Here is a 27,911-nt window from a genome sequence, read left to right as displayed (position 1 = left end):
TAGGAGCATTAATTACACCTTTTTAATACAGGAGTGCACGACCAACGTATTAAATGAGCGGTTGGTTCATAAACATCACATAAAATAATGACATGTTACATTCAGGTCATGTGACGATGGAGCGGAAGTCCAGAAAAACCAGCAGGTGTTTCTATTGTGAACTGGAAATCAACCTGAACACTTAAATAATAATGTTCTTTGTTTGTCCACCAAACTAAAATTTGTAAACCAGCACATTTTTAAAGTTGCTATTAATAGTTATTACAGTGGATTAGTTACAGTACTACAGTACTCAGTTAATACTGAGGTAATTAATAGTTAATTAGTATATTACAGTCCAAAAGTAATGAAGCAGAATAAAATGGTTATAAAACATTAAGATTACAACAAAAACCATGTTGATGCACACACACACACACACACACACACACACACACACACACACACACACACACACACACACACACACAAAACCTGACAGATTTTTGAACTTTGAAACAAAAATAAAAGTGCAACCCCAAAAACTAAAGTCATCTCAGCCTGTGTTTCGTCTCCGGAGACGTTTTCTCTACGTCCCGAGTGCTGCGGCGAACAAACACATTCTTGGGAACAAAATCTCCAGGAGACAAGACACTGAAGAAAAGAAGGCAAATGGAGCGATATGGGGAATTACCGGACAAGGGTTCATGTGACGGACAACGCAACAGGTTGAGATCAGTGACAGGGGGGGACTGGCCTGTGTGGTCCAATATAATCACCTCCTTTTCTTTGTCTGACCCCCCCAACCATAAACAAACGTCTCGCTGCTGTTTATCTGTTGTTATCTTGATGCAGCGCTTTTGTAAAGCATGAGTCGCCCTGCATCATAAGCATCACATGCTGCAGTATGCTAGGGCACCACGTGCGCTCCGGCGCGGTGCGTGCCCTCATAATCTCCGGTTCACACAGTGTCCATTCTGTATTCCCATTTCCTCTCCAGAGACCCCCCGACACCTCCGTGCACATCCGACCTTCGGCTGAGGCATCTATAAAAACGCTTGGGTCGGCTCTCAGACCCCCGCACGGAGGAAAACGCACGCGCGTGCGTGCACGTTTGTGTGTTTGAGGATCACTATGGTGAACGCAGTAAATATGACCTCACTGAAATGGTTTACACCACCCCGACGCAATAACGCTGCTTTAAACTGCAAAAGTGAGGCGCAGGGTGCAGGAGGCAGCCGCGTGTGGTATCTACTGTAACTGATTTGCTCTTTCATACTGCAGAATCCTCCCCATACTCGGGGCCCCCGCTTTATTCTGGCCCACAGAACTCCTTACTCCACCTCCATCGAACCCAATGGCCTTGGGACAGAGAGCAGAGAGTTTAAGTGGAAACAGTCTTTCATCATCAGATCACTCCATGTGCTTCGACTCTCTCACTGCAGGAATACCCTCCACTGTCAGCGCTCGCTCCTCAGACCCTGCTGAGTTCACACTGCACAAAAGAAGCACTGCAACTGGACCGTAGTTCTTTAAAGGTTCGGCCTTCTTTTATTTTCGCTGACACCCTCCGAAAGCCTTCATCTTCGACACATCTGTAAATTAAATTTGGTTTAGGGAATGTTTTTAGGGTCGTCTATAGAAGCGGAAAAAAAATAAGAATTCACCTCGCTTTTGGCGGCGGACGAATTCATTTCAATGTGCCTGGAGTAAGAGAATAAATCATTCTATTTTACAAAGCTGTCAGGGACACAGATGATTTCTGAGGTCTGCGGCTTTCTTGTCTCGAAGCAGTTAAAGTTGTTTCTGGCTTTTTGATCACAGCAGTGTCTTTACCGCATAGCTGCACAGAGGAAATATATCATTTTGGTTAAGTGAAATTGAACTCCGTGCATTAATGGCTGCCAAGACTGTGTTCTTCCCCCTGTGGCTACACAGTGTTAGTATTTAGTGGCATGGAATAGATTCATCTATTTATCTCTTTCTCCTCAAACCCTTTAGCTAATACACCAATAACGCTACAGTCGTTTGAAATATATATATATTTTAAAAACACATATGTTGGAGTCAGCCATGAGGCTAGCCTGACACAAAGGCAACACGTTCACACCCAAACCATCGTCTGCAGATGCTCCACGTGAGTCCGGCGGCGTCCTGAGCCTGTGCGTGCCGTGTTTCCTCAGGGAAAGCTAGGAGGCTGTACAGTCATCTCCTGTGGTGTCACTCTCAACTATACAACCTACTACCTCAACCTGCGGAACACCAAGGACCACGAACGGACCACGGCGCTGGCGGGCTGGACTGAATCGGCAAGGCTACGCTAACATTCGCTGTGGATCGCGCTAGAATAATGCCTGTTTCCTGTTAGGACAACAATACATAAAAGAATATCTAGTAGCCCTGCTGCTTTGATGCAATGTCTCCATTCAGCCTGAGGTATCAAAGCGCCCATCCCACCTACTATGGGTGGGGTAATTGCGTAAAGAGCAGACACGTGGGCTAAGTTTGGGAGGGAGTGTCTTGACAGAGCTGTTATTAGTCATTGGAGCACAGGAGAAGAAAGCGTGGCATTCCAAATGTCTCATATCTTTATTTGATGGCTTGGTTTTGATGAGGTGCTGCGTTTGCCTGGCGGACACATACCTATAGATACGAGCTTGTGCGGCCAGTCACCACAAGTTCGGATCTACGGGTTTGTGGCAGCGGGCGTTAGCTTGAAACCCCGAAACACTTGGACGAGGAACGGTGTTCATGCTACGTTCAAATAAAATTTTAACAGCAGCTGTGCAAGAACGCAGTGAAAAAGAAAGTACTAAAACCACCGCGAGAAGATGAATCGCCATCAAAGATATTTAATATCAAATAGAACTTTATAGGACACCAAATTAACGATTTTGTTTACGACAATGGGGGGAAAAAATGATTGTCTTGTTTGCGGGTTGCATCTTGTGTATGAATGTGGCCAGTTATATTTAAGATTAAAAAATATTTTACGTCGTTTAATATGTGGCCTTTAAAATTTTAAAATATCAGTATAATACATCGGACTTAATTGATTCTTTTAAAATAGGAGGGTGCATGTTCGGTTTTAAATAGCACGATCAGTAGGCATTTTTAGTCATTTTTAGTCTAATTTTATTATGAGAAGAACATATGAGAATATTTGCTTTTAATAAAATCTGACTACAACCTTGAACATTGTCCTGGAAATTGCGAAACGTGGCTGCAGTTGCATTTTCCAAAAGAAAAGTCGAAAATCAAATCCTGCTATTGAAAATAAAAACACTTTCAACTCTTCTGTAAATCATATTGAGGGGACTTGTGCATAATAATGAGCAGACCGCCACACCTAACACAGCGCCCATTAAAACTGTTCTAAAGAAAAAAGTTGGACATTTTAAAAAAAGGAAAGAGTCTCTAACATACCAGGAGGGCACCTACTGGAACTGATGGTCAGACACCCTTGGAGAGCAGTGGTAGTCAGGCTTCAAACTAGTACAGGCCAGAGCTTCAGCGAATCCAGAAACCTGTAAAAGCAAATAAACGACTCATTAAAAATCTACAGCGATAATTTATAAGTCAGATAAGATGTAAAATCTCCTCAAAACCGCATATTTTTAAACAAGTTTTGGTCCGAACACACCCTTAAAAGACACAAAAGACTAAAAAGCTGCTAGAAACAGCGATTCGGTCCCAATAAAAGTATTTTTATAATGACAAATCACAAGAAAGTGGGGGAAAAAAAATAACATCCCCTTCTTGTCTCCCTGTTGCACCCTCCTAACCCGTTGTCCAGTGCCCATTTTCTGGGAAATAAAAACCTCACATCGCCTTAAAAAAAGAGCTACGGCAAGAGAGAAAAGGCAAAAGGTTGAATGCGGTAAGGAGGAGTTGCAGAGCAAAGCTGGCTACAGAAAAAAAGTGGAATTTGTGACCAAGCAAAGGAAAGGGTGGTGTTTTTTTGTGCTTCATTCTGCTTGGTTTCTCTCTCTTTTTTTTTTTTTTTGGATCACAGCAGGATCTTTGGCTGCGGCTCTGTCTCTTCCTGGTGTTGCCAAAATTTGGACATATTCCTTTGTCTTACATTCTGTTGCATAAAATGAAGACTTAACTTGAGCAGACAAACAAAACTGGAGCACAAGTTAGAGAAGAAAAGGTCACGGCGCGTGTTAGAGTGCAGCAGCAAAATTATGGGGAACAAAAAGACAAAAAAAACCCCAATTCTTAAAAAGTCAAAAGATTTTTTTTTTTTTTTTGCCGTGCCTGAAATATTTGCTCTGCAAATACATGATGTCCCGAGTGCGATCTGCGAAATGTGTCTTCTCTGCTGCTAAAACACTGCAGCCGAAGCCTTCTCAGAGCTATGCCACGTAGTGAGAGAGGGAGAGAGAAAGCAGCTACTTTTTCCCTCTCTCCAAAATGGCTGAGGGCCGGGGGAAAGCAGCTCGGAGCAGAGAGGAAGAGCCGTGTTCTCCGTCCTGCTCAGGGGAGGGCTGGGCGATTCAGCGGGCATCTCTCCCCTCGTTTTCTCCTCTTCAATAATACCCTTTGTCCCATCAGCCGGCTCTCGGTGTGGACGAATGACATACAGCTGTGTTGTCAGTGCACCAGCGACTCTACTGGGCCAGCGTGCCGGGGGAAGGCAGCCAGCCGGCTGCGGCTCCCACATTGGGACGGCGTAGTCCATATTACTGTGTCATCCTGCTAACATTCTATCTTTACTAACGCCTCCTGAGGGTGCTAAATGCAGAAGCGAGTCCGATCTGGTGATATCAACCAGTGCACGCGGTAGATCTGGCTCTACAGCTGCAATCTGATGTTTGCACTTTGACTGAGGTCCACACATGGATTTTTCCACACCACAGAGTTCTCCTTGGAAAATGGAAATTTCTGTCTCGTCGTTGGTGGGCTCCGATTGGCCGGCGGGGCGCCACGTGAGTCTTTTGGGGGCGTAACTGCGGATTTTTGAGGGTGACCTTCAAAGTCAATGTCAACATTAAGATAATATGGGCAAACATACCAAAGCTACCTCGGGTTGAAATATTACGTAGTAATGATTAGTTGGAGTTTTGTTCAGTTTTTTGCCATTTAAAAATCAACTTTGTACAGTTGTTTTCCCCCGTTTGCCTCTAACGAGGGGAAAATGTTCACAGACTGCTTCAGAACAATATTAGAAAGAATAAAAAGGAACGCAGACAGAAGAACAGATGGAGCAACAGAGTTAACAAGCTACTATCTGAACATGAATAATGAAAACCTGGATGTTTCCCTGTGAGCAACTTCTGCGAAAGCGGGCACCTTGATACAACAGCTCCTGCAGAGTTCAGAGCAGCAGTTACAGTGAATAGGACCAGAGCTGGAGGACCCTTCACCAACATTAAAGTCTCAGTTAACTGCAGCGATGACGGACAAACACCAGCAGATTGGACAAAAAGCCCAGCGCTCGTGCACCGCAACCCTCTCTGCCGCCTCTGTTCCCAGTACAAGACTGGTCTCTACGAGGGCAAACAAGGTTAGCAAAAAATAAATTGTGAATAATCATCGAAAGAGCCCGTGCCCAACTCCTTTTATTATTGAGAAAGATGTCTCTTGTAGCTTAAAAATGAAGCATTCTAAATTGAATTCTATGTAAATGTCGGTTCTCTATACACGGCACAGCTACCTACGCCGACATCAAATTAATATACCAGGAAAATATGTGCCTTTAAAATAAATTCCAAAAGTCCGGGAGAATAATACCTGTCCAGCACACTAGCTTTGCAAACGTTTGGGATTCACGAGTGTTAAAGGATTTACAGTAAGTGTCGGAGGGCTGCACTTGGGTTTTCGAACAGATCCTCAGTGAAGGAGGGGGTATAATGAAGCAGGACGTGTGACCAGGGAGGTGGTCGCTCCGTACACAGGCACAATGCAGCATTCTTTGTGTTTTACGTGTTTCATTTGTGCGTTTCAGACTTGTCACCGCTTCTGTGCAGCGGTGATCTCCCCAGCGGGAGGATACCGCCCATGCCTGGGTGGAAATGCATGGATTTAAAAGTATATTTGATAACAAGATACTGGGTAGACTGGACAGACCTGTCTGAGTCTGCACTGGTCAGCCCAGGCTGGTAAAACGCTGTTATTCCACAGCCTAAAGGAGGGTAAAGGACAATAGATCTTCCTGCTGCACACAGAAAAGGCAGAAAAGACCCATTTCTGAGGTGGAAACAGGTGCAAAGATGTTCCAAGGAGACTTGAAGTGGCTGCATAAACATTTATCTTTGACTTTTTTGTTTTCCACCCACTTTTATTTGTCCAGCTGTCCCCGAGGCCTCCTATAGACTCCTATGGCCACAGTGCCACGACGCCACCAGACGGCACAACTTCAGCAGAGACCCAGGACTGCGGCCATGTTTACGACCACGCTATCGTTCAGTCTGATGCGCCTTCCTGAATGTTTTACCTCCGGCTTGATCTCTTGCAGTTGCTTGTCCCTCGCTGTTCCCTCCTCTGGCTTCCCCTATCAAATATTCTGCTCACGCACGACTGCGGCACCCTCTCTCCAGTCCTCCCCATTAATCCACACCACAGACATCTTGGCCCACGTCTCGTCTCCTCTCTCTCTCTCTCTCTCTCTCATCCTGTGCACTCAGCCATTTCAGCATTGAGTGGCTGTGCATGAGACCATGTGCTGAACATGCTTTTAACAGTACAAACAAACAGAGAAGGAAAAGTAATGGCCTGAAAATCCTCATTCAAGAAAACACACCAGCGTTGGGCTGATAAACTGCCGCGGAGGGACGCACAAATACTCTCCCCTTGCGCTAATTACCCTTCTTCCTGGTCAAGTTCACAGGAGGACAGGCCTGTTTGAAAATGGTAGAAATCTGCAGGCCCTAATAATGTGGCTTTGTCCTTTTTGGGACCAGTTCCTGGACTCGGAGCAGAAGCATCTCTGAGATAAACCTTTAACTTCACCCAGGTCCGCTTTGCCGACGCTCGCTAACGGTTAAAAAAAACGACTGAAAAAAATTCCTGTTCAAATTGAGATGTGCGTGATTTCATCCAAAACTGTGCGCACTGTAGGTGGCACAAGGACAAAACAAGAAAGGAGGAAAGACGGCAGTCGTGACTGGACGTGCGCACGTTCCTCCACGACAGGGGGACGAGTGTGGGTGTGGGACGCCAACGGTTCGGTGTGGACGTTGGAAAACGCGCGCTAAAATCATCTGGACGGGCACGAACACAATTCCTACATTCTGCGCTGTCAGTTGCTCTGAAATTAAGACTCGAGGTCAATTTCCCAGCAGTGCTTGGAAACAACCTCCAGTTCCTCATCAGCAAGCCTGCCTCTCCTGCCGTTTCCCTCTTTCTGTCACCCTCCACTCAGACCCTTATTTCCCTGCCCTCTCTCCCCTCCTCGCTCTCTCCCTCATTCATTCAGTTTAATTTTAAACTCTACACTGGTAGACAGGCAAAGAGGGTAGCTCCATGGTTACCTGGCACAAAGCCATCTAATTACACTGCCAATTGATTCTGGCCTGCCGCCACGTCCGCTACGATGCCCGTCCCCCCCCACCCCACCCCAGCCACCATCTCTGCACCCCAGACAGTCTGCAGCAGAGGAGCTTTCGGAACACACAGGAAGGAACGAGAAAAGGCAGCCTCCCTTTGCATCGCATCAAACTCCGCTCGCAAGCACCTGCGCACACAACACGACCGCACCATCAGATCTGATATTTGTCTTTAAAGTGTGCGCGCTAAATAGGAACATTTGGAGCTGCGATGAAGCAAAAAAATGAAATCCCCCTTTTTATTAAACACATGCGAGGGGAACAGATGTGCACGCTGTGGTGATTGATCAATAACGATATTAGGCAACAACCGCGCTCGTGTAAAAGTAAACCAAAATACACTTTCAGCTACTGTGGTACTTTTGCATTTGGCACCGGCGACATTAGCATAATAAGAGGTTTATTTCAGGAAGACCCGCGAGACACAGGGAGATGGTGCATTTGTGGGTTTCTAATGAGGTGAAGGAGTGTTTAAGATGGAAATAATAAACATAAATCAGAAGCCATCGGACTTGACACAAAGGAGAGGGCTATAAAACATGGGCCCTATGTGGGGTGGGAAGGGGGGGGGGGGCATTTCATTCTGGAGACAGTTCAAGGATGATGTTTGTTCGTCAGCTTGAAAGTCAAAGATCGCCGATGGCCCGTGCTTCTATGGATGCAACATACAAATACATATGGGGCTAATCTGGCTGACGGTGACTGGGGTGACCCCGTCCCATTCACTGGAGTTCAGTGGTTCCTGGGACTATAATAAGTCCTACTTCCTTTATAGTGTGAATAATTCAAGTCCAAGGTTTTGCCTTGAATATTTACAGCGTATGTCTCTTCAGGATCGTGCACAAAGGACACTTCATAATACTCTCTGTGCTGGAAACCAGCAATAACCCAGCGCGATCCATCGGGTTCAGGTAGACGGCAAATATTCGGGCTTCAGCTGCGACTGAACTGGTTTAAAAAAAAAATAGAATAAAATAAAATGGTTTCGATTAATTGTGCTCAGAAGAATATCGGTCTGCATTTCTTCTCAAACCTCCCCCGCAGCGTTGTGGATTTATCGTGCTGCAGCGCCACTACCTGCAGCACCAGCTCACCGGCTCTGTGTCAGGTGATTGGGCTCAGAGGAAGGATCCTTCCAGGGAGTTTCCAAGACTGCGCTACTCCTGATTTCACTTTCACGACAGAGAACAGTCACGTACGGTGACTCATAATGCGACTCATTGGCAGGGAGCGGTCAGGCGGGGGACGCGCTGAGACATCTGTCTAGGTGTGACGCAGCAGTCTTGCTTCTTCTTCTGTGGATGGCAGATGCCAAGGTCGCGGCCTTTGGGTCACCAGAGATTTGAGGGGATGAGTAGTCAGACCGGGTCACGAAGCAGTGTGTCTGCTGGGGCCGTCTATTCATGAGCAATTAAAAGTGCGAAGAGCAGAAAATATGTTTTTCTGCGCACATCAGGGAAATCTTTCTTTGCCTGCCTCTAACAAGGTCGTTTAATGACACGCGCAGACTTTTGAGAGGAACCAGAGGAGTCCAACATTCACACAAGTGCTGAAAGCCGAACTCCTCGCTAAAAAGCACAATGACATTCTGAACAAATGAACACTACAGATAAACGACTGCAAAGTCCGGACAATTTCTAATTGTAACCTCAAGGAGACGTAGTTAATAAGATCGCCGTGACGACAACCAAAGTGAACATGTGAGAGGTGTTAGACATTAGACAACAGAACGAAAGTACAGGTGACAGACAGGACGAATGAAGGTCCCTCGCACGGAAGAAATGCAACGTCCCGCTTTTGTGATCATGTTGGAATGTGTCGGAGCTTCACTGTACCCTTTCTTAGTTCCTCGTTCATCTTTTGTTCAGCTTTACAGAAATGTAGCTTGAATGTAGCTGTTGAATGTAGTCGAGACACATTCGCACCAGGACGTTCCTCAGATTCTATTAATCCAAACAAAAACCCTGATATTGTGTTCAACTGAGCTTCTATGTGTCTGCAGGTCTGGGCTTTTACCTGGAATCAAACTATAAACAAATAGGAAGAAGTGGAAATAAGGCAATTATGCTAAGGTTTAGCATTTTAAACCCAAAAACAACACACACTTTGTGCAAGATTAGCATTCTTTCTAACTAGCCTAATTATACGATTACTGTCCAGTACCAGTAATACCAATATCGCACCGTAACAGATCTTGATGGATTTTAACCAATAAATTGGTCCTTTTTCACGTTTGTGTTGAAAGATAAAGACAAATCAGCTCCAAAGCATTTAACTGCTGCTCGCAACTGTGAGCGAGTTCTGAATGGATTCATACTGAGATTTTCAGGTGGTTGTGCAGCAGGAGGCTGCAACAAAACTTTTATTATTTCAATGGCATCTGTACAACCCGTTACGACTGACATCTACCACCGCTTGTGAAGGCTTGTCATGTCAATAAGATATTTGATAGCAGATTTTCTATCTTTAAAAAAAAACAAGTGAGGTCGGGGGTGATGTTATGAAAGAGATTTTAGTTTTGTGTAACACATTTTTAGGATTTTTTTTTTTTTGCTAGAACTATGCAAAAAAATAAAATAGTATTCAGTCAAAGCCTTCCAGTGCCACAGACAGCACGACCGGCCTTTGTCTGGGGTATAAAACTGGTTGAATTGGAGCATTTCATACATCCTGGTCATGGCCCAGGTTATCAAACGGGGGGGGGGGGGGGGGGGGGGGCAGCTAGACTCACAGAAGAGGCAGAATAAAAGTGAATCTTTAGAATGCGCAGGTTTCTTGCTCATTATTTCCAGTCTGAGTCTCTTTCTCCAAAAACATTAAGGTTTGGAGAGATGGGCTTCCCCACTTTGGGGCCCCTTTCCTGTACATGCACACGGGTTGTTTAAGGACACAGTGAACCAGGCTACCCGATCAAGCAAAGGGGCCAGGCAAGGGGAGCTGTGACAGGACGGCCAAGTGGAAGAAACTGGAATCCTGAGAGCTTAATCTGCTGGCTTAGGACAAGGGGGAGCAAAAAGTTCTATAAGAGAGGGAAGGGATTGGCTGATAAAAAGCAGAGGGAGGAGCTTGTTCCCCAGGAGAACAGTCTGAGAGATTTATGGACTTCACTGGGAGAGAGAACAGATAAAGGTGGCGGTGAGTGCAGCCCGTGCCAGTGTCGTCCAATACTGACGTCCGTTATGGATGACTCTGCAGATAAAAGTAACATTTGCTCCTTTTATGACACTAAAACTTACAGTTTTTAACCAGAACTCTGACATCCGGGGGGTTTTTTTGGGGTGGTGTTTTTTTTTAAGAGATCAAACCATTTGCACCTGCGTTTTTGGGCGAGTGCGAGCGACATAGACCTTCTCATACTGGCCCCCTCTTGCCCCTTCTCCACTTTCTCTCCCCTTTTCACCTTGTCTCCCCCTCTCCTGTGTTCCTCTCTTCTGAGTGAGTGTGTCTGGGTCCCGATGGAGAGGCTTTGTCTGTGAACAGTGGAGCCCGGACTGGCCCACGGGGGCAGATCCATGAATGCCCACACTGTGAGAGCCATTCTTTCTCTTCACACCACTTTCTCTACAGGAATGCCTGAGCAGTGAGGTAAGAAGCGCACACACGCATACACACATGAACACACACGCACACACATTCACATACACACATCAAACTTTACACACCATCTAAGTGAGTCATGTGGTGATGAAAAGCCAGTGTTTTGTGTGTGAACTCTCTCACCTTGGACTCACATCCTGAGAGCCTTTCTCCTCATCAGTCCCTGCCAAGCTCTCTCTCTAATTAAAGACCATTGGATCCAATAGCACTGTCGCAGCTCCCCCTCCCCACCTTGCCCCATTCCCAGCTCATAGAAGTCCTGGGCAGAGTCTATGTGGAATGTGAATGACTGTAGTGATTAACAATTTCTCAGGGTTTCTAATTCCCTGGACAGAGCTTGGCTACAGGAAAGCCGCGCTAACATATAGACGTCAGTGAGCTGATAACCCACCTTGTCTCTGTTGAAATGTACAGCAGTTTTAAACGCAACTGAAATTCTGGCTCCATTATATGCACAAATACACCAAGATGGCTCAGTATGGGGGACAGCAACATTTAACTGGGACCTTTCAAGCACCTAAACCAGCGTCCATGAGGCATTTTCACTCTCAAAGCTTGAAACTTGCGTGTGTAAAGGGTGTGTGATAGGTTTTTCCCCTCACTTTTGGGGCATTTTCACTAAAGAGTTGAAAGGCAAACCTTAAAAGACCACAAGAAAACTAGTGGAAGGATATAACCACACATGTTGTAAATTAAGTAAATAGCGAGTTTTCCGTTTCTTGTAACTCATTAACACCAGCTAAGGTTCTGGTGAGGGCAGTAAATCTCCACAACTCCTGGAACTGCCTAACAAACATAGTTTCCTTTTAACTTTAGGACTAATTTACCTCCTAAATAAGTGCCTCCAATCTAACATATATCTGCAGTTTCTGCTGCGTAAGGTTTTAAGGGCAGGACCGGAAGGCGACTAGAATTGTGACTGTAATTGGTCAAATATGTCACGCGGAAACCAGAATCCGTCATAGTTAAAGGGCTCTGAGCATTTTACCGACAAATATTAGTGACAAACAGCATCCAACCGAAACCAAACACCCATATGTCAATGACAAAGACACCTAAAGGCGTCTAAAAGTGCTCGACACATCAAGGAAACGCAGAAATACTGTATGTGAGGCTCAGCTCTCACCAGCTAAATTCTACTGAATGAACACTGTCGGCTTTGTCAAGATAAATTAGACCGGGTCCAGGTTTTTGTGAGGATGTGCAGTGTTCTGCATGGCCGTGGTTTTCGGGACCTCTGCAGGCAATGCGGCAACCAGGCCGAGCATATGAGGAAGAGGCCCCTCCATCTGCGTGAATGGCATGCTTCAACTGCGATTCAATTTTAGGTCGTATGTTCAAGTCTTATTTTTGGGACGCTGTCGCGCTGCCACAATTCGGTGCACGCGACGGTGTAATTATCTATTGTCGTTGCTATGAGGGCGTCAGAAGTCGCGTGTTATCTGGGTGCTCCAACGCGACAGATGAAAATATCATGAAAACGTGAGTGGTCCACACATGCGGGCGAATCGGCTGGACCCCGATGGATCTAGCAGCGGCGCCCCGCAAGTCTTCAAGCAGCCATGTTCATAAATAACAGCGTTTCAAAGCCCTGGCAGTGATGTCACGGACGCGGCATCTTTGTGGCGTTAGCAGTCTGGGGCCACGCCTGTCACCTCTGAAAAGTCCCTGTTGTTGGCTTCGGACACCCACAAAAGTGTGTCAGTGAGTCACTTTAATAAACAAGCAGTGAAGCACGCCGGCGTGGAAAATGAGAGAGTGTCAGACATGTCTGGAGCGGCGGAGGAAGCCGGTCTGAATATGAATAAGACGGCAGTAATTACGCATCAGAATGTCATTTCTGCGCAGAAATACCTGGTTCGGGCCAACCGCTTGAAAGGTCAACTTGGGGTCGATGTGAGCAAAACTATCTTCATCAAAACAAATCAAATTCCACATGATTTGTGTTCACGTTGAAAAAAAATTGTGGAAATGAGTCAAGTTTCATCTCGTGAAGGTTGACACACACGAGTCATTGTGTGTGTGAGTCCTCGCGAAGATAGAAGTGCAAGCATGTGTGTGCGTGCGTGTACGCGCGTGTGTGTGTGTGTGTGTGCGTGGGTGTGTGGACATCACTGTGGTTTCCATCTTCATTGTGTCTGTGTTTGATGACTCAGTTGCACTTTCACTTGTGGTGAGCGCATTACAACAACATCCAACCACATCTCCACCAACAAAACTCTGGAGGTCTGAATCACATCCTCTCTCACACACACACACACACAAACACACACACACACACACACACACACACACACACACACACACACACCTCACAACACACATCTCTTACTCAACGTCTTGCACAGTGTCGAGGGTGCGACGCACAGACCCGCCCGGCCCGATGCTGTTCCCGTCTTTCCGACACGCGCGCAAACACAACACAGGAAACGCGACACACACAATCCCCGATGAGTCACGGCGGGAGCTGTGAGGAAGGGTCAGACACAGCGTGGAGAGGTCTGCAGGGTATTTCCTGAATGCTTCTACATCATTACACACGATCCCTTAAATGAGGAACGGTCAGAAGAAAAAGGCTGAGATTTAAAGATTCAAATCAATAAAGTGACGTGTCCTGATCTGAAAGTGGGCGACCACAGGAGCTGGGAACGGCCACCAGCCGGCAGGGCCGCTGGAACCGCCGGAAGGGAGGAAGTGACAGAAAAAATGTTTCTGTGATTCATCATCAAGTTCCACGTGATGAGTTCTTTTTGGAGTTATCAGCCCACAGTTTGGTCTCCTGACCTCTCCGATCACCCTCAGTCAGGAAGAATGCTGGTTGCGGTTCTACGGGTCTTTCAGGCTCTTGTGACTTAAGGAGGAGAGGCATTCCTGTCATGCCCGGGTAAAGCACGAGCAACAAGAATCCCAGAGATTTGGATGCCTTCTCAGCAGCACAATTCCTTGTTTTCAAAAACCCTACCAACGCAACAGCATTGCATTTTTTTCTCAGCAATAAAGAAAATCAGAGAACTCATTTTTCTAACAGCAAAAAATACTGATACTGGTGGTTTTTTTTGCTCCAAACGAACTTGTTTCCTCACATCTGGACGGCAGATATTAGATCCAAAGCGCTAAACCGCTTCATTATTCAACATTCTCTTCACTTTCTTACCTTTGATACCCTTGTGAGAACAAATAAATTGAGATTTCTGGTGCTTTTGTAAAAATAGTTTTTATCGCGCAGCCCCAGGGTGTAGCCTGGATTTACTGTTCCCTCACAGGCGCACCATGCTGCCACTGACAGGGGGGAAGATTACCAGTTTTCCAGCAGAGGCACATACAAAGCAGGTTAAATTTAACACACAAAAGAGGCTCTCGACCACGACCGACCGCACATCGCCGTCGGAAAACGCAAAAACATAACCGCCGACGCTGACGCTGTACAGGAAATGCCTTTGAATGACGTGTTTACTACAGAAACAGCGAGGCGTCAGGGTGGACGACAACGGCCTCCCCGCTGCATCGGCGGCGGAGATCACCCGTCACGTCCCAGGGGTGGCCGCCACTGCGCTGTACGGAACAACTGGGCGGTTGAAGTGGAAAGTAAATGTCCTTCATGGGTCATCTGGAGAAGTACGGCTTCATTAACTAACAGTAAGAGCGCTCCCCCCTTTCACGTGAAAATTCTAATCTTCCTCTTATCCCTATAAGGCATTGATTGCTGTTCCACTGACCTTGTAAGAACGAACCGCCACGTCGTCCATATTTATTACCCAGACAACCACATGACTGTGTTCCTCAGATGAAGGTGAGCTGAGGGGCAATGGCAATTTTCAATTGAAAGGAGACGGAATTCAGAATGAGCGGTGACTCTTTAATTACATGTATTTGCCTTAAAGCGGGGGCGCGGGGCTTGTTCTGCCCCTGCCTGGGTGGGTGTACTCCAGGTTTCCTCCCACAGGCCAAAAGCGAGAACAGGAACCCCGGTGACCTGTCCAGGGTGCGTTCCTGCCTCTCATCCGGTCACGACTGGGGCAGACACCGGCGAAAAAGTGATTAGCCGCAAACGGCAGTTAGCTTCATGCAGGTTGATCGACGTGCCGCTCCTCCTCCTCTGAGAGGACGGCCGCTCAGCAGCAATACGCACGATATATTTCAACAAAGGCGGAAGGCGTTCCGGCTAACAGCCTCAGGGTGTTCTGGATGGCCCTCGCTTGTCCGTGATAACGATGGTTCTATACATGTGGAGCAGCGAACCTGCATCTGGGTCAACGCTGCAGCCCGACCTCCCAGCAGCGCACGAAAGTGTACTGCAGCTAGCTCAGAAGACTGACAACTCCGAGAGGACATAAATAGCTCTCACACCACACAGACAAAACCGTACTGGGTCTGACACACAGAATGTGACTCGCGGTGTCACACTGAGGTGAAATGGCCATGAATTGTCACAACACGCCGCCGTTGGCAGAGAAACGGTGACACCAGTGGCCGTGACCTCCGCATGCAGGCCGGCGTAAGAAAATAAGAGCGTAAACTCACCGACGGGGACACAACCGCTGCTCTCCCTCCTGCGCAGACACTCACATCCACCTATGCAGCAGAGACAATAACAGATTGGTCAGATTTAACAGATTTAAGGGCCGCACGAAGCCGTTCCAATCATCACACAGACGCGCTGTTACATTTGGGTGCTCCACATACTTTGTGAAATTTCCCATCAGCGCATGAGTGGCTGTTTTGCAGATTGAGGTCAGGATTTGGCTCGAAGTGTTATGTAACCTGGTTTATAGGCCAGAATCGTAGTATTACATATGAGAACGTGGTTCAGACGGGAGTCACAGTAGTGAGACGCAGACTGCAGCAAATGTCCCAGCTCCCGGGCTCAGACAGACGGGAGCACCCCTCTTTCTTTCTTTCTTTCTTTCTTTCTTTCTTTCTTTCTTTCTTTCTTTCTTTCTTTCTTTCTTTCTTTCTTTCTTTCATCCACATACATTTGTGCTTTCACCCAGTTCCCCCATTTTTGTTCAACAATCTCATATGAACAACACAGGCAGGCAGGCAGACAGGCAGACAGACAGGCAGGCAGGCAGACAGACAGGCAGGCAGGCAGGCAGACAGACAGACAGGCAGGCAGGCAGGCAGGCAGGCAGGCAGACAGACAGACAGACACCTCTCTACCTCACATCTCATTAAGTTAAGACAATCTGCTGCTGCCACTTCTGTTCCCCCCCCCCCCCTTTTTTTCTTTCCTGCTCAAGAAGGGTGGGATATCTGCAATGGTTGCTATGGCACCAGACATTTCCCCCGTTTCCTCAGACAACCGCGTTCGCACGTGCGCGCTTCTGCGCACGGGCGCGCCTCAGACGGCGCGCAGCAAAGGTGTGATTGATGCGGTGATGTGCGGCCCGGCGATAATGAGCGGCGCTCGGCGCCTCGCTGCAATCAGCAGCCGCTCCCCCATCCTCCACCTGCTGACTTGATTTATTCATGAGATGGAGGTGGCGCTGTGTTTGGGATGCAACTGGTTAACACACTTCCAGCTTAGATTCACCCCAGACCCGCGGTTCCGTGTGCGTTACCGCGTAAAGAGTAAAATCTGAAACCCCTTTCTTATATATTATAGTACCGGTACTCTTTCTTTCTTGAAATCCCCCTCTCTCCTTCTCCGAGCGTCCAGCAGAGGGCAGTGTCAGCTCAGAACTATGCCTCTCCCCTCGCTCATCCATTGTTTATTTTTAACTTTAGCAGGCTAATACTTTCACATGTATAAATATTAAAGCGCTGAAATGCTATAGAGTTGCACTTTTTGAGGGGAAAAACACATAAACTGAACTCAAGCTAAAATTTGTAAATGTTTACTTTGAAACCGGAGGCCCTCAGAACTTGAGACCAACTTTCAAGGGTTCCCGACGAAGCTGTTAAAACAACAGAAGTGCTCTGACAGCTGAGGAGCCGAAGAAACAGAACACTCGATCACTTGTCTGTCTGAGTGCGTGTTCGCGTACGAGGACGTGAAGGAGGCTCAAATGCTCGGTGAAAGAGGTGTGTTTTTTTTTTTCCATCCTGTGGGGCCTCAGACAGGGGCCGGCTGAGGCGGAGCTTCGGGAGGCACAGCATGAGGTGGGCTGTGTTGAACCCGGTGCACTGTAACAGAACTCGGGGCGGGAGGTCACGGAGTCCAGCATTCCTACAGAACGCTGTCTGTTTACACGACTGCCATTGTGCCGGGGGTGGGGGGTGGCAGCTCTGCATAACTACACCATCAGATAACACTTATTGCTCATATTTTTTGTTCAATATCCACCAGGAAGACAAGAGACCTTTATTCATTGTTTCAGACATTGAAGACGTTAACGCGTCGAAGCCTAAGAGAGCAAAAATGGCTGAAGCAAACACTTAAGACCCAGTGGAGGCTATATTTACTGTCGCGGTGTCACAGATAACCTAAACACTTTTATCTTTCTGGTCCATGATCGTACCTAAACCTAAACAGGGTCAGGTCCACAGGCTCGCCTCTTTAGGTGAAGGCAGTAAAACAACTACAAACAAGCCTGGGTCAAGTGCAAAACTGTCGCTGAGACGCTCAAACGGAGGAAACGGACGTTGTCACACAGGCCTCAGAGTTGACGGAGATGAGTCGCTGCTGGCCCCTCTGCTGGGCTAATCTGGGCTGAGCTTTGACTGTAGCTCTTCTGTCCCACTGCTCTCACATCCCAGAGCCTAGAAGCCAGCTGGTCAGCTCCAGGGGAGCACAAGAGAGATGGGGAGTGACACCCAGGCCCTGGAGAGACAGTGCTCTGACTGTACTGCGGGCAGGGGGGGGGTGGTTACCACCGTCAAAGGCTCCATTGTTTGCTGGGCCAGCGTGGTTTCATGCACAGTGCATGATTCTCATTGTGGGTCTGAACTGCAGCTCGGTTTGACCTAAACTGTCCGGGAGGATGTAGCCGCGGCCTCCCCGCGCAGGTTAAAGTGTAACTGTGTCCATGTTTTCTCAGGAAAGTGTGTTTATCTAGAGGACCAGCGCGGAGGCCCTTTTGTTTAACTAAGTAGCGAGGCTCGCCCTAAAAGTAAAACTCTGTGGAACATACAGGAACCAGGTGGCCCTTCTCTCTTCCAGTTACTGTCAGTTTGGTACACTCTGTGTGGGCACTTTTTTTTTTTTTTTAAAGTGTTAATTTATAGGCAGAAATGCGACTGCAAAGGCGAATGGACTGAATGGATCAGCTAGCATCGAGCAGTTAAGTGTTTTCTAATAAAGAGGCTTTTGATACAGTTTGCAGTGAATTGAGCACAAATTCCAGGCAATTCTCTTTTCTATCAAAATGCCACCTATAACTCAACTCATATGCCAAGAAACTGCAGGGTTTTTTTCCTCGGGTTTCTGAACAAAAAGGACGGCGAGCGGTGTGTTTCGGAGTAGCGCGGTCGTGGCCCTGCTGCTTCTGCGGTCGCGTTCTTACATTCAGGACTGGATTTTAAAGCAGGGTGTTGGCTGCTCAGCTGAATGCTCCGCAGCAGCTGTGGACCTTCATGCAGCAGTCGCGGACTCACGGATGCCTCAATAACTCACGGCTGTATGCTAGAAGACAGAAAAGCATCCAGATTTTCAACTCGCCCGAAGGTTCAGGGCCAGAGAGGAAGTTTGGTGGCGTAAAGGAGGAGAAAGGGCAAGATGGAAAATTTCAATACTTGGGTTGGAAAACGTTTTAAGCAGAGCGCTGGGGCCAACCTGACCGTTTCTATTAAAACAGAATACGTGATTTACAGCAGCAAGTCATTCAAAGGATTCAACAATGCTGACTCCTGAAGGCCTCCTATCAACACAAACCCAGCGCTGACTTCCTTTTTTCTCCAGCACTTCTACACTAGTTTCCACATGCAGCGTGTTTTTGGTGTTCGTGCCAAAGTTCTGGGGTGGATTCTTGCTTTTCCTCATTACTGTGGTTCTCCGGCTGCTGCTGAAGGGATCTACCGTGGAAGGGCTCCTTTCGTTGTTCTTCCTTCATGGCGAACGTCGCATGAATCTCTACAGGCTTCATTGTGACGGCAGCACCGACTGTCTGTCACATAATGTTGGTGTTGGCCGCGCTAACGAGGGACTGATATGGCAATTAACAAGGCTTCTTTAGGTGGGAGAGTTAGAGACCTGTAACACCTTGGGCGCTTTTAAAAAAAAACCTGCCTGAAAGCAGGACTCTACAATCATTTTATAAGACGACACCTACAAAAAGGCTCAGCTAAAATTAACACACAATGGACAATATTACTATGTAAATACAGCGTGGAATTCAAAATAACAGGAGTTCGGTGTCGACACACAAAGGTGAAATGATTGTGCAAAGTGAGCCACAGACAGGAAGTGAACCAAAGACAGGAAGTGAGGTCAGAGGACTATATGTTGCAGTGGTGGTGAAAAAGTGGGCTGAAGGGGATGGATTTATGTTTGTGGTTCCGGCCAACTGATGAGTCGGGTTCTCTTTTCTTCCTCTTCTGCACTTGTAGCGCCCTGAAAGGAGCAGCTGTCGTATCAGCATGACTTTGTCCGGGGCCGTTTGGTCCCCTTATAAAGGTGCAGCATGAAAGTGAACCAAACTGAATGAAGGAAGGGAACCTTTTCCTCGCTCGATCTACCCGATTTTTCAGCTTTGGAACGAGGTGATGGGGAAGATCCAATAGCTTTATGAAAGCAGCTAAACTCATTTGTTTTAAACAACTTCAAATCAGTAATTGTCCAACTCTGTAGCACAAACTGGCGCCTCTTTCGGTCCTGTTTTATTAAAACTATCCTTTATTGCTCTCCCAAGTCACCCCAAGCTCCTGCCGCTGTCGCGTGAAGGTGAAAGGCTCGGAGACACGAATATTGGTTGGAGCCGTAATTACAGGTATAATCAGCCACCATTATGGAATGGCAGAGAGCAAGGGCACCATTGAACCCAGTGTCTGCTTTCTGCCCTCACATATGGTGACCATCAGCACTCACGTAATGATTTAAGTGTTTCCATACTGTACGATCTTCACGGCCATGCAGAGAAATACTGCAGCAAAGAGAAACCTTGGCCCATATTAGCTTCCTGCCTTAGCCTACAGCTAATGATGCGGTGCCAGAAAACTCCAGTCGAATCACTAATTAAACGTCACAGTAACATTTTCAGCAGCGGTGTTGACGAGCTTTGGTTTATAAGAGAAGGAGCAAACTTATTTAACATCCTCGATCTTCTGCAACTGAGACGCAACAAAGGTGAATATTGATGAGAGCTGATTTCCTCGTCCGAAAAAGCTGATATCGGATCACTACGAGCCTTTTTCTGGCGGCTGGAACAGATGTTTGCTTCATCATCGCATCGGACGAAAGTCGAGTAAAATATCAAAGAACTTCTGTGTCAACAAGTACCGCTCGGTGCTCATCTGGACGTGCAGTTTCCTGGCTCCCCGTCGCGGCGCACGTTCATGGCATCACCCAAACACGCCATCATTCACACACACCAAGGGCAAGTCGCTGTGATCTCGTGAAACTCGGCTCTCAGATCCTGACAACGCTAGACGGGAACAGAGGGCCCTTCAGCCCTAAACACACTTCAGACGGTGGATGGGGCCGAAGGCTGGGAGGCGCTGGGCTAGTTCAGCCTCTCGTCCAGCCTTGTTTGGGCGCCGGCGGACGCGAGGAAACAGAACATGTCGATGTGTTGAAGGATATGGTGATAACTGCGGCGTGGGCCGGCTTTGGGTTCTTCCAAAAAGACATCGTACTCAGCACAGAGTCCACAGAGAGAGAGAGATCAGAACAAAAGCCACTCACCCAGAGGGCTCCTCCACGTGAGCCGTGCCCCCTCTTCACGCTAGAGTACTGTCACATGTGTTACCTGAGGAGGATCAGGAACATCTGGACATGTTCTGGGGGTGGGAGCTGTAATTTTAGAAGCTTTGCCCCGCTCTTAATCCCTCACAGCGTGTTTATTTTGGTCCCATTTTCTGGTGAATAGCCAGGTTTAGCAATCGCCAGGTTGCTAAATGTGACAAATCACGATCCTGAGATCAGGCCGAAGAACGCGGCACAAAACGTGCGCAGAACAATAACGTTGTTTGGGGGAGACATTATTCTGCTTCAAGCCGCACCCTGAGAGGAAGAACGATCCCTGTTTTAGTAGCTTTATTTAAATTCACGTTAGTTTAAAGCAATTTAAATGTAGCAGAGACCCAGTTTCACGTCAGGCTGAAGCCTTCGGTTCATGTGGAGCTTCAGCCCCAAACTCCCAGGTTATGAAATCCACTCAAAGCCACCATCTTGTGCAAGTTGGCAATAAGATCCTCGTGCAGACGACATGAGGAGGGTTGAAAAGGGCAGAGACCGAGGGGAGAAAGGGGGCTACGGGGTCCTCGTATTTTACAGCTGACAGCAAACGTGTGGTCTGGCAGACACACCGGTGTCAGCGTTGCTTTATGAGAGTCATTTCTTTTACGAGGGGCTGCCTGACCTGAGGAGGAAGAGAACAAGTTCAGACAAGCGCTGCCTACTGTCTTCCCAGAGTGGTACGGTCCCATAAAGCAGAGGGGCGCCGATCGGTTCCTGGTACTGCCCAGCCAGGAGGAGGCCGGGTCACCTCTACGCCACTTCTGCTGTTTTGTCTGGTGGACTCACCCCACTGGCCTGTCAACGTAGCTGGTTGTTATAGCAACGTTGGGAGAATCTGATAAGACTGTGCACTGACTGGTGAATAATACCACCGAGACTAACAGGAGAGTGAGGAGAACTTTACTTTAGATGAGCTCAACACACAAGAGAAGGCTGGTAAATATCCAGCAGTTACACATTTCGCTCATGTAAACCAATAAAAATAAAATAACATCTATGCAATAATACGTCAGAGTCCAATATAATGAGATTTTCCCCTTGTTTTTCATTTCTTTGCCACTGTTTCAGAATGCATTTGGACAGCAGGAAGACGACTGCAGCACCACGGCACTACGGACTAATTTAAACGTTCGTTTTGCGCAGCAGCCTTTCGGCCTCGGCGGTAAGAACTTCAAGCACGGCTGTTGTTTTTCTTCCATAGAGGTCAGCAGCTAAGAATGTGAAGCACGCGGCGCCTGAAACATGTTTTTTCTCTTCTTAACAACCCCCAGCACTGGTCGCTAAATGATATTTGCTGCTCTGACTGTACGTTACCTCCGTTTGTACATGGAAAAAGTTGTGAATTTAAAAGCTTTTAATAGAAATGTATCAGCATTTGTTCAGCAACACCTGCTGCATTCTTATAGACTCCTGTGTGGTTGTCTCATAACATGAGGAAGACAAATCTTTCATTAGCTGGAAGATTGAAAAATGGCAAAATAAAAAAACAAGAAAGCTATTTTAATCTGCTTTCCTGAAGCATGTCAACAGGTTGTTACATATCAGGGGCTGATTTTTAATCTAATGATTTGGTAATTAGTTTCAGCAATTTGTTTAAAGCTTAAATAACCCAAAGGCAGATTTCAACCACATCCTCAGGAGCCAGTGCAATATAATTAATGCAAATACCGAAGCTGTTGCTTTGAGATATGTTGTTCTTCAGTTTAATAGGGGAATATTGTGAAGATGCAGGAAAAATAAAAGCTAAAAGTATTATTCTAATACTTTTTGGAGCATGGTCATGCACACAAGACATTAAGGATCATCTCAGTCACCCTGAGCTACAGAGGTGATGGGATGTTCTGCTGCAGAATTGGTTCTGACTCAAGGAATCTTTCCAATTCTTTCTACAACAATAAAGCTTTATGCTGCTGAGTCCTAATTCAACCCCTAAAATCAACTCCAGCAGCTCTTTAAATTGTCTTCTACCGTGTGGACGGCATGAACCTTGATGGTGAACCTGATGGTGGAGCTGGTTCTCATTCAGCTGAAAAGTGCTCACGACCACAAGACCCGAGAACCACAGAGAATTCAAATCAGCCAACCTGGCACGGAGATGCAGAATTTAACAAACCGGTCCTGCAGTATTTCAGCTTAGGCAGAGTGTTCCTCATACGACAGGAAAAAGGAAACATATACGCACGCATGCACGGCTTCTGGAGACGCAGCCATGCCTTCAGTCTCACAAACAAGCGTATCGATGCGATTTTGAATCTGAGATGGTATAAAATGAGACTCCAGGCAATGTGAATGAAAAGAAATAGGCCATTTTTGGGGGTGGGGGTTCGGTATTGAGGACAATTTCTTCAAAGTTTGGTCAAGGAATGAGTAATAAGATGCCAATTATACAGACGGTGTCCAACGTCAAACAATCGCCCCTGATAAATAGAGGACACCATAAATAGAGGACACCTTAACCACATAATCCACAGCAAGTCGTTCATCTGGTCCAACTGTCCAACAGAAGAATGTTACCTGCATCTGTGCACCTGCTTGAAAGGGTCAGAGTGCAGACAGAAAGCAGCTTGTTTTTGAACATCAGTGCATTCTTCCCCCACCAACCGTTGCCCATTATAACCTCTCACATACTGAATTATTTTAGCGACACTCTTATCTCATATCTGCAGGTGTTTCACCTTTTACATGTATACGACCCGTGAACCCAACTGGAGGTGATTAAAGCCACCGTGGTACATCTCCGGGAAGCATTTACAAGCTCACTCGTGGCCAACAAAACCAGCGAAGGACGACAAATGATCAGAAACACCAAAAGCATGAGTGAAAATCCCAGCAGGGGCCTTCTTTAGTCGAAACAACGAAGTGCCCAAGTGTGTTGCTGGGTTCTAAAATCCACCTCTGTTTCCCTCCTCGTGGGCTCCAGTGGGTCACAACTACCAGCCGCGCACCTCCCTCATTAATTCATGGCGTGCACATGCAGGCGGCGGTCCCCAGGGGCCAGACAGACAACGCTACCTGCGTCACAGAACACGGGGACGATCACCTAGCCTGCTTCAGTCCTAGCTTGATGCCCGGCGTAGCTTCAGCACGTGCGTATTTGCAGCAGAGGGCGCCGTTCTTGAGGGTAACGAGAGCCGGCGCTCTGATTAGATGTTTTATGTTGAGCCAAGCAGACACACATGAACTAATGAACATAGTTACACCCCCCCACACCCCCCAACCCCCCCCCCCCCCCCCCACACACACACACACACACACACACACAGATCAGATAGATAGATAGATAGATAGATAGATAGATAGATAGATAGATAGATAGATAGATAGATAGATAGATAGACTGACTCATCCTGCATTGGCTGCTGGACTTCTCCACAGTTCTTCAGCAGAGATGAAACTTTGTTCTAAGTGAAACGCTGAGGAAACTTCAGCTGTTTCAGAGGAACTTACCCTTCTGCACAGCAGTCTGCTCGGGTCAGTCCTTTTATTCCAGCCGGCCAAGCTTGTTCCTCTCATTTCTTTCGCTTCAAGATGGAGGCAGAAACTCTCCACAGAGTTGTTGTTGTTGTTGCTACTGCTGCTCTCTAGATTTTGGTTATTTTGAGGGTGGCAGGTCCTGCTCTGCTCGCCTCCTGCTGACTGCCTGTGCGAGCTGCTGGCATGGCAGCACTGATAAACAGCCCTTTGGAATGAGAGTGTCCAGGGACTGGAGAAACACAGGTGCATGCTGAGTCCTAGCGAATAGACAGCTTAGAGCACAATGTTGTGCTTTTCCTTTATGCAGGACTTCAAACCTTACTCCTCCTCCTCCTCCTCCTCCTCCTCCTCCTCCTCTGTGCACTTCCCCCTCTCTTTTCCTAACAGCTCCAAGACTGAACAGAAAAGAAGTCAGAGTCAGAAGCTGCTGTTACTCGAACTTTTCTTTCTTCTTATGAACCATTTTCTTGATAAACTGTAAATTATTTTCCCATCTGCAGTTTGTATGGAACAACATTCCTTTCCTGAAAGAAAGACAAGAAGCAATGATGACTTTTCAGATTGTTATCTTTAGGTTATACAGCATATAATAAAGAGGATTCAGTGTTGCTTTTGAAAGGAGGTCACACTTTACATGCTGTGTCACAGAAATTGAGCCTCACGCTGAGTCGTCCTATCAGTGTTTTGCAGGCATAATCTATCATTCTGGACTCCTAACCGGACTATCATAAGTGACTTACTGACACAAAGGTGTCGTGTCTTCCTTGAACTAACCATGTCGGACATTTGTCTAAAACAAATTGTCTTCGGAGCAAAAACTTTAAAACCTGTTTCACAGCGAGCCACGGAGCCAGGCTGCTATACCAGCTCCGGCCGCCGGGCGTCGCTAGTGATCCAACTCCTCAGGAGTTGAGGAGACAGGATGGAGGAGAAAAAACTTAGTCATCGTTACTGTTCAGAATGTATCATGCAGGTTTTGGGGGGTGGGGGGGGGGGGGGGTGTAAAAGAAATCATCATCTACAGTTTGATTGTATTTTGATTTGTGTTTAAGATTTTATTCAGAGCAAACACACGTCTGAAAGTGCGATTATGGACTCGTTTCATTAATTTCTCATGCTTCTTTCATCTTTCTGGGACATGATCTGATCAATGTGATGATTCAAAGGGGGGACAAAGTATTTAGAGGACAGTTGTTGCACAGTTATTACACCCACTTCTAATCCAACTTTAATATTGCATTTACTTTGTTGGTGTTTATTTGAAGCTAAGGCTTCTGTCAGAAGAACAAACAGCAGTGACAAAACAACTGCTGCTCCTGACTGAATCATCACACTTTATTCAGTCTGATAATATGAATATAATTATATATTTAAAATGAAGCAAAACTCTGCATTGAGAAAAAAGAGTTGTTTTAATTGATTTAGTCATTTCCGTATTTGTTTTATGAGGAACAGAGCCCTCAGCTGAGACTCTCAGCTGTGTTTTACAATAAAGTTTAAATTAATTTAGCATTATAGTGAGATGTGCCAGATTTGTTGATATTGTGCCACTTGTAGATAACTGTTAATTCTACATTAATCTATTATTGGCAAACTTAATCTCAACCTCTTTCCAACTGTTTGTTGTTGGGGTGAATTAACATCTATAAAATGGATGTTTATGAAATTAAAAGAGACAATATTTTATCATTGTTGTTGTAGCTGTTGTGGTGGTTTTTAATCATACTTATAATAGTTGCAGACCTACTGTGCTAATTTTCTATTTTTAAATACTGAGAATTTGTATTTTTTTTTGTATTTCAGTATTTGGATGGAAAATGTGTGGTTGTAACACCCAGCAAGAAAACAGATTATTCTGGCCTGACAAACAGTAAATAAGTCATATCATTTAATTAGTATTTAATTACTGTTGCAATTATTTTCTACATTAACCACATTTGAACTCACCATTAACTTTAGAACTGTGGAAGGTTGGTCACATCACCTCACTGACCCGACAGGGGCAAAGGACACTAAAAGGGTTTAAAACGAGCTGGTTTAAATGGGTTTAAAACGAGCTGGTTTAAATGGGTTTAAACGAGCTCGACATCCCAGTGGAGTAAAGTAAGAGCCTGGAAGGAGTCATGCTGGCTGTAATAAGCACCTGTGGGCTGCCAACATAAAGAACATGGCAACAACACACAAAACTCCAGCCAGATGAGTAACAGAGGATTTTACAGAGAACAACGTCCGCACCCCCATCTCAAATGTTCGGGACCCAAAATTTGACTTCCTGTAGACGCTGAGACATTTTTTGGGGGAAGCTGTTCTGTTTAAGGAGCCTGTAAATCATGACAACATCTGTAGAAATTGTAAAGAGGCTCCTGTTTTTGTTTTAGCTGGACACAGTAGAAGAACTGACATTAAGGTGAGAATTATTATTAAAATTAAAATACCTCCCATTCATTAATTGCATTTACACTTAAGATCAAACAACCTAAAGAACAATGGGAGATGCACTAAAATAATGATTAAATACAGAATGCCATCATCAAAAATGTCTTAAAAAATATGGTTTTAATTTAAATCGGTTATTTAATACCAGTCTAATAAATATTATATATGACTGATTTTTGTTTTTAGCATAAAACCCAAGATAAGCTGATATTTGTCTTTGGGAACCAGGGAAAGCATCACCTACCTGTTTCCTGCAGGATCTTGTTGATAAATGCATGAATTATATATCAGTTAAACATATATTTATAAGTGTTACATTTGAAATAAATTTGGAGGAAATAACCTAGAGGTCTTAGCTGAAGATGATTTAGCTGAAGTCATTGGCATCAATTACTCTGCCAAGAGGTTTTATTTTAAAATTAGCTTAAAAATATTACTGCTTTTGATTCATGATGTTATAACGAGAGACAATAATTTAACCTTTGCCAACTGAAAAGGTCACACATTTAAAGGTCTGAAGCATGAGAACATCAAAATGGACCTCTCTGTCTCATACGCAGTCTTTTCTCTATGTTGGACCAGGACCAGGACCAGGACCAGGACCAGGACCAGGACCAGGACGTGAACACAACACTGTGTCAATTTAGCAGGAGAGCTTTGACATCTGGTTCTGGTCCAAGTCGTCTTGGGTCAACATTCCTAGACCGGAGGGAGAGCTATTTCACGGCCTCGATGAATGAGGACGGCCTGCACAGACCATCCACTTCCTGTCGCCACAAACTGCTGAGCCGGCAAATCAAACTTACAAGCGTTTAAGATTAAATATATTATTACATTAAGATATAATTAAAAATATGAATGTAATGTCATGAAGAAACACCAAGTGTTTTAAATGATATATTTTGACCATTTCCTGTCAACTCTGTTACTATCTTAAAGGATGAACGAGGAAAATATTATATTAAAAAATATATTATATAATATTTTCATAAACTACAATTAACTGTTTGCTTGATCTCTGCATCTCAATATTTATA

General features: G+C 45.9%; 2 long non-coding RNA genes and 2 other non-coding genes across 4 annotated transcripts; 1 reads left to right on the top strand and 3 right to left on the bottom strand.

The window, feature by feature from the left end:
• Nucleotides 1–14: 14 nt before the first annotated feature.
• On the bottom strand, nt 15–24,709 carry LOC115252580 (uncharacterized). The gene is made up of 5 exons (XR_003890917.1): nt 24,412–24,709; nt 15,651–15,701; nt 3,406–3,506; nt 1,647–1,822; nt 15–1,574 (listed from the first exon to the last, which is right to left on the bottom strand). It is a non-coding gene; the product is annotated as an uncharacterized lncRNA (long non-coding RNA).
• On the bottom strand, nt 2,161–2,234 carry mirlet7a-1 (microRNA let-7a-1). The gene has a single exon (NR_105370.1). It is a non-coding gene; the product is annotated as a microRNA let-7a-1 (primary transcript).
• Nucleotides 2,616–2,678, bottom strand: mir100 (microRNA mir-100). Its single transcript, NR_105371.1, has one exon. It is a non-coding gene; the product is annotated as a microRNA mir-100 (primary transcript).
• Nucleotides 21,817–27,911, top strand: LOC115252582 (uncharacterized). Its single transcript, XR_003890918.1, has 3 exons — nt 21,817–21,900; nt 22,033–22,126; nt 27,463–27,911. It is a non-coding gene; the product is annotated as an uncharacterized lncRNA (long non-coding RNA).

The sequence above is a fragment of the Takifugu rubripes genome, chromosome 15 (assembly GCF_901000725.2).
Source record: "Takifugu rubripes chromosome 15, fTakRub1.2, whole genome shotgun sequence".
Classification (NCBI taxonomy): domain Eukaryota; kingdom Metazoa; phylum Chordata; class Actinopteri; order Tetraodontiformes; family Tetraodontidae; genus Takifugu; species Takifugu rubripes.
The sequence above is the reverse complement of the archived record's forward strand: the minus strand, read 5'-3'. Positions and strand labels throughout refer to the sequence as shown.